Source organism: Tyto alba, unplaced genomic scaffold (assembly GCF_018691265.1).
Source record: "Tyto alba isolate M040663 unplaced genomic scaffold, T.alba_DEE_v4.0 Super-Scaffold_16, whole genome shotgun sequence".
NCBI lineage: Eukaryota > Metazoa > Chordata > Aves > Strigiformes > Tytonidae > Tyto > Tyto alba.
Window position 1 is genome coordinate 19,227,024 of NW_024881278.1, and position 7,977 is coordinate 19,235,000.

Consider the following 7,977-nt stretch of genomic DNA (forward strand, 5'->3'; position numbering starts at 1 on the left):
CTCCATTGCCTTATCTGAAGAGCAAACATCACTGAGGAGCATCCCCATGCTGAGGAGCTGCTTCTTCTGACCTTATGTAGGACTTTTTTAAAACAGTGTTTCTCTTTCTTGGCTCAAAAAATACTCAGGTGGGTGCATAGACTTTGCAAGAAAAAGCTATTTAGGAGCAGTACATGGCTAAAGAATTATCTTTGGCTTTTGTCGTGAATGGGACCTCAGAAATCCCAGATGGCCCAAGTGCAGTTACTGACTAGTGGGAAGTGTCCTGCCACAACCAAGGAATAACCCCAAGTGCAAAGAGGGGACTCGCACAGCCTTGACAAGTGATACCAGGCAATTTAATTATGAGCTAGTTCTTCCTGTATACATTTATTTGCCTTTACTTGCAGCATTTTTCACTGCCACTATGCTGCCCAGTCTCATGTGACCCAGCCAAAGCAACCCACTGCATGCAGTTTTGTAGACTCAGACTGTATCAACATGATAATGTTCTTGCCTTTAAACTCTTAAAAGTAACAGTGTTGATTTGTGGCACCATTAACTGAGGATGTCCAATAGATACCCACTTTTCACACTGAAAATGAGCTCTCTATTCCCTTTTACTTAACCAGAACAGTGTCAGGATACACTGTTTAGCTCTCACCACTGAAGCTGACTGCTTATACTTCCCTGTCCATTCATTCCCTGGCATGCCTGATGGCTCTCCCAGCCACGCTGCACACTGACATCACCCCTGGTCAATAGTAGGGGGTTAATTTTTGTCTCTTTCTGTGTCTGGCCATTCTCAGCCAGCTGAGCTCCAGACCATTAATCTGTTCCACACCTGCTTCTCAACAGCCTTCAGTTAATAAAACTCTTGTTTCTGACCCAGTTCAGCAGGGTGACCTAACAATGTAAAGATGTTTGTTACCAAGGCCAGTCCCCTGAGTCTGTATTTGACTGATCTTTTAGTAAAGCTTTTGATTTATGTAATAACCTCTTTCCTTATCCTTCTGATCATGGGAGTGTTAAGAAATCCCCCATTGCCAATTTACTGTCTCATTGCCTCTGGTTCTAAGACTTCAGCCACCATCTTCCAGACCATCCTTCACCAGTTGGCACAAACTACCCATCCCTGCGCTCCCTGCCATCACACCCATTGAATTTTCCTTCTTATTTACTAAACATTCACTTTCGGTATAATAAGCAAACACTCAGATCAAACTGCTCTGCACTAAAGATCACAGACAAGGAATTAAATATTGTATGTTCTTCATTCATCTTTAATATCATTACAAGTCTGTTAAAGGATTTGTGTCCATTGAACAAAAAGCTAGAGGCATTACTGCAGCTGAATTCAGATTGCTAAATGTTTAACAAGGATGCTGACATTACAAAAGCTGGAGTCTCTGATCTCTCCTCTTGAAAGCTATTCAGGTTGGTTGCAGGGGAAAACTATGTCATGGGCACCTGGGCACCTGCATTTTATTCTGTCTCAGTAACCCCCTCTCAGAGGAAGTGAAGCCATAAGGTCCTGTCCCAGTAACAATGAAGAGAAACTAATGAAGAGCTGGTTTATAGCCTTTTCCCAATCCTGATGTCCTGTCTGTGTCTAGAGGGCAAGTATAAAACATGTTTTTCTGTGCTACAGAAGGAAGTACAAGTAATTAGTCCTCACCAGGCAATTCACACACGAGGTTAATCAGGCCCCTTGCTGGTTTTAAAGCAGGGAGGACAAACAGCTAGCAGGTTGAGTGCTCAGTGAGACGAGGAGGTCAGCATGAGCACAGGGAAGAGGCAAATGGGAGCCCGTGTGGAACAGCAAAAGAGGGATCTGGGTGAATGTTTTTAGGGAGCCTACCCTGATCCTTTCTCATATCCATTATCCTGGCTTGATCATTTCTACGCTCAGTGAACAATTGCCGGAGGAGTCTGTTTAACCTGCCAGTCGCAGGCAGTGCAAAAGGGCTTGCTGCTCTGCAGAGCTGCTCCCTCAAGGACCCAGAGAAGACACCGCACAAACTTTACTCCATCCCTAGCCCTGGAAGCCTGCTTCCCTCCCCTCACCCATGATGGGAGGTGTCACTCTCCTCTGGTCAGCTTGCTCAGCTCAGAGCACACCAGGTAACATCAGGCACAGACCACGTGGGGAACTGATTTCTGTGTTCAGAAATATCAAAAGTACAGGTGTTTGACTTGGAATAGACACAGTTCCTTCACAAGGTGGGAGATTTTCCTCACTTTATTATACCATGAAGTCTGAATACAGAGTTTTCTTCCTGAAGCACAGCTTTTAGTCCCTCAACATGCACGCACAAAACCAAGCTAGCTCTGTAATGTCTTATCCAAATCAAGGATTTTGTAGTTAGCAGCAGAGGCTCTCAGGGTTCTAACCTTTGCTCCAGGGCTCTGCATATGGCACATGACCCATGGCTGCACCACAGGGTATGTCCACCTTCCATAAACTGTTGAGTTTGTCCACTGTTAAGAGAAACTGGACTAGGAGTGCACTGGGCTCATTATGCTTCACTAATTGTCATAAGATACCAAAACTTCTCTGGCCTGGAGAACACATCATTCTCTGAAATTAATCATCTTGGCTAACAGAAATGTACTCCTGAGCTGGAAACACCTACAATGTCTATTACTGGCTTTAAACTCTAGCCTCCATTTCCAGGTTTTTATGATTGCAGAGCATTCTCCCTTCACCACCATCTTTAGCTTTCTTTATCAATCAAGTATACAAGCAGTATCATAAAGATCCTGCTACATTATCTAAGGTCAGGAGAATTCATCCAGTGGTTGCCTACAAAAGCAATGGAGCTAGGACTTTGTTTTAAAAACACCTGGCTCTTGCAATACAAAGAGTAGTCAGCTGCTGCTCATGGTTTTGCTCAGATGAAGCAGCTCCCTGGCTTTATGAATACAGGGTTCACTGCCTTTCCTTCCCCCCCTCCTATCCCCCCCCCCCCCAAAAAAAAAAACCACCCCAAAAACAAAACACAAACCACAGCAAGAGAGTATTGCCTTCTACAGAAGAACCATGCACAGTATTTTTGGAGACGGTAAAAGTTTTTTGCTTGGTTTCTACAGGACATTCACAATGCTCTTCTTTAAAGAAGTGTGACTCAAGTTCACTCTGTATAGGGCCTTAACAACTGTATGATTTTTACAGTAGTGTACTGTTCAATCTGCACTTATTTTACAACGTCATCAAGATTTCCATATCACTGATTTATTTCCCTCAACAGTGTTTTCACCCTGACTTCTGTCACCCTCAGTTTGAACATCCATGTGTAAAATCTATGTACATAATCTATAACTGCATACACATAATCCTTTCAAATTTTTCAGCAGCAAATGCAGTCCAGATGATTCCAAGGCCAGTGTACACAATCATGCTAAGAAGCAGCGGAAGGAAACCTAACCTCAAAAGTTTCTGTGTTCTGCTAAATGCAAGCTGAGATTGTTCCTCTCCCTCTTTCAGGCATTGTTTGTGTAATATCAGGCTTTTCCTCCAGATTCCTTTATTAATTCTGAATAGTATTTTACTCCTCAACTAGTCCTATTGACTTCAGTGGTACTCCAGACAGGGTAAAGGATTTGTTGGTGGGGATCAGATAGCAAGGTCAGAACCTTGGATTGTAGAATCTTCCTTGCCCAGCATACCATTGTAAAGTACTGTGAACACTTACCATGCTCTGAGATGGATCCCCGGCGTAACAGTATCCATAGTGTCAGAAACATTCATAGGGCTTTTCAACAGTGTGCCAGGCAAAGAAGATTTTCAATCTATGGCCCTCACCCTGCAATCCAATCCACACAGATAAACCCACATCCCTATACAAAGTATCACTGAAGTCAATGGGGCTCTAAAGAGATGCAGAGTATTTCCTGACACAGATAGAAAGACTGTGGGTTTAAGGTTCAAAGGAGCAAAAATATGACAAAGCCAGTTCTGCCCTATGAGAGTGGCTCTGGTTTCTAGAGCTAGAGGACTTTAAAAGCAGGTGAGCTGGCTATAAGAGTTTTGAAAGTGACAGCAGAGAGAAATTGGAAGGTTAAATGGTTGGTGTCCTCCAGAAATTATTTGCATTACTGCCCACAGTCCTCAAACACACATCTCCGCTTTTTGCTTCACTCCTTAGACTGGAGCTCACACATACACCCCAGATCTGATCCTTACTGGCTGTACAGAAGTGCAATGCTGGCTATTGCACCCATCCTTTAAGCTCCAGTCCAGTGAAGAGCTTGTGCCCATGTTACTTTAAGCATGTAAATCTGTACCATTGCTGTTATTAAGTCTGCCTGAGTGTCTGCAGTTAGACACACGCTTAAGTGCTTTGCTGGATGAGTGCTCTTTGTTTCTGGAAGCTAGGGGAGATGCAGGCCTGCAAACACCAAGCAGCACAGGCCCACCTCTCATTTGTCTCACTTTTATAACTTTGAAACTCTTCCTTCACTTTGGTAATAATGTAAAGTATCAACTAAAAATTGCAATGCATGCATTTCATTTGAGTTTTATTGCCTTAACAGACAGCATTAGATTACAAAAGAGGACATTTTTCTTCTCAGTTTTAGCTTATTCTTATGATTTATGATTAGATACAGCAAGAGTTCATAAACTTCCCTGACCTGCTGACAGTTTTTACAGGCTCCTTGATTTATTTCCATCTCAAACTTAACAGCTTTCATGTGACTGATATTCCTAGAGTCCTGGCATGGCTGCAGCACAGCCTGTGAGAACTCCTCTAATCTCCATGTTACTAATTTAAATGAAGTCTTGGTCTGTTGTTTAAAAAAGACATTCGTCATCTCACGGAGGTTTACAGATCCTCTTGTAATGTAATGTCAGACACTTCTGAGATATGAGTTTTATAAAGCCTCCCGATATTGAGTGTTGTAAGACACACCAAGGTCACTTCAATATGCCAAAGGAAAAAAAAAAAAAACATTTGCAAAACAAGAGAAGAGGAATTCCTAAGAAACTGCATTGTACTGAGGACATTTAGAAATGATTTATACCATCTGTGAGTACATTTCAAAGATAAATCTGGTATTGGGGAGAAAAGGGGGGGGAGGATAAATTTGAATCCAGAAAAATCCACAGACATCCAGCCAACAGCTATGAGTTTCTGATAAAAAACAACTCACAGAGCAATATTCTCACAGTCATAGAGGTTGCAGCATCAACAGTTTTCCAGTGTGCTCCGAAGCTACTGTTCTAACTAAGGCTGCTCTTTCAGCAAAGATGCAGCTGGCATTCTGTTTTCATTGTACACTTTCCAAACAACAACAAAAAAAAGATACATTTTGTAATAACAAAGACCAAACTAGTAAGAGAGAGAAAAGGGAAAGAGAGTGAGAGGGAGATAAGAAAAGTGGGTGTCTCTCTAAGCTCATATACCACACAGCTGAAGACAGAAAGATATAATTATTTTTGTCTCCAGAATATTTAGAAACTGGCAAAAGGTAAGTGACGTGAAGGTGCATGAGGGTGGAAGGAACCTAACTGGAAAACATCAGGTAGGTTTTCTTTGATACTGATGGGTACAGCAGAGAGAGAACAACACCCGTAAATATTCGTGGAGCTTTGGAGGTTCTCCAGTGAATATGTTTAGGTGTTTGAGGTCAACTGTGATCAAGCCTTAGTCTGACAGAAAATTGCTTTTGTAATATTTGTAGATCAGATAAGAAATGACAAGCAACACTAGGTTATGACACACTGGAGATATAAAAACAGGTTGCCTAGATCATATGATTGATTGAACCCTTTTATTTTTGCTGAAGAAATTTAGCTAGTGTTGCTGGCAACACACAGAGAGCACTAAATAAACGTTACATACAGTAGCTTGTCAGAATTTATAAAAGAGCAATCGACATTTGCTTTACTGTCAAAACATCAGCCTACGAATTTCCTCTCTTTGGAAGGAGAATCTGGGAAATAAAAGAATGCTATACAGCGTAATACCTTCAAATCACAAATGCCATGGTTAAGTCTGAACTAGAAATTATATCTGCTCTTATGCAATGAGCTCTGCATGTCCTCAAACAAATCAACATGTTTGCAAGTCCCATTGCAGCAAGCCACCAGCAGCAGTTGCTGTATAGCACAGAATATAGACACAAATGTGGATTTATCACAGAGCTTCCTATTCTACAGTCCAAACAAAGCTACTTTCAATGCAGATAGACATGGAAAAACAGTATTTCTAGAGCTGTATAGTGCCTACAACTATATTGCAGCAAAATGGATTATTAAGAACACAATAAGACTTTATGCCTAATTTCAGAGTTTGCACAAATATAGGAATTAAAGTCCAAAGATCTCATTCACAATTACACTGAAGAAATTCTAAGATTTCTTTCCACTGTCCAAGCAATGTAAAAGAGTGACGTTGCCCATGAAATAAAAACTCCCAGCAGTTTATCTTTCTAGGATTACATGGTGTTTTCAATGTAAAAATCACTTCCTCTGTTGGGCAAAGGTTCATTTTACAGACCAGATCCATTGGATCAAAACAAAGACTGCAGTAAATCAGTTTTGTGGAGTTATGCTGATTTTCCCTTGCTGGTCTATATCTCAAGAACCACCTTTCAGCCATTTGTGTAGGAGGAAAAGTTTGTTAATAGTATTACCCTGGGAGATGGGCATTATTCAACAGGGAGTAAAAAAGAAAAAAAGCCCAGCATCCCATGAGCTACCTCTTTCACTCCGATAAGGGCACAAAATATGTCTACAAGGACAGATCTATTGTCATCAAAACTACTTCCCTACTGAATTTAAACACATTGCTCATTCTTCATTAACATGTTGTTAAAGAAGTATCTTTTCATCTACGTGTATATCTGTCCTTTCTTACAAGGACTTCTAAACCCATTGAGGATGTATCTGCACAGATATTCTTTTCCTCACCTCTTTCCATGGACTAGCCAGGGGACAACAGGTCTGAGGAAAGCCACTTTTAAGACTTGATCCTTGTTTCATTCCTAACTTTATCTCACATTAGTCTATTTCTGTCTGCTTTGAAATGAGCAATATCTGCATTTTTGGTTATGTAGAGAAAATGCTGTCTCTGGCTGGAGGGGTATCCATGCCCTCCTATAAAAAGATCTGACGTCATAAAATCAGTAGCATAGTCCACTACCTTTGTGTTAATTTTATTTTCTATGTTTTTCATTCCTTCTTAGAGAAAAAGGAAACTTGACAATAACCTAGTACTTTAGCAAGAAGACATTATTGTGTCTCTTAACTATAGAAAAATCAGCAATCACAGCCTCTGAATTTTAGTAGAAGCTTTTCTTCTTGCTATTTCCACTAGATCCAAGGTAAAAAAGGGTATGTTTCCAGACAGTGTGACAGCAACTCAAGACTAGACAAATTCTTCCAAACACTTTGAGTCATATTATGAACAGCTTTCACATGTTTTAGTAAGGCAATATACCTCTATCACTAGGGCAGTGTGTAATGTCATTCAGCTTTTTCCTTTACTGGATGGAGTGTGCATGTGTCAATCTGTGTGCAATCTCTTCTATCATGATTAAGAATTGGTACCTGTCTCCCAGATTTCCTATCCTTCTAATGGGAAAGGTCAACAGACTGGTGGTAAGAGGCAAGGTATGAAATTGAGCTGAGAATATAACAAAAGAAGGAGAAGAGAGAAAAGAAAGAATTTCAATACTGTACACTAAATACCCAGATGTTAATAAAAAAATCCTCAATGGTTACTTGACAGGGTTTCACAGGAGGAAAGCTTGAGGAAAAAAAAAAAAGATCTCTCCATTGTGCAGCATTTTTTTTTGTAACTCAATTGTATCCTTTATATCATCCTTTCATCTTCCCAACAGCTAACTCAGGGCATATTTACAATAAAAATAGAAGTTGGATTTGTTACAATTTGTTGAGACTGCAGATTTCCAATTAAAGATGGTAGTATTCCTTCTGTCAGTGTAGTTTTTACTAGGCTACGAAATGTAATCTAACTGACCCTTTAAAAC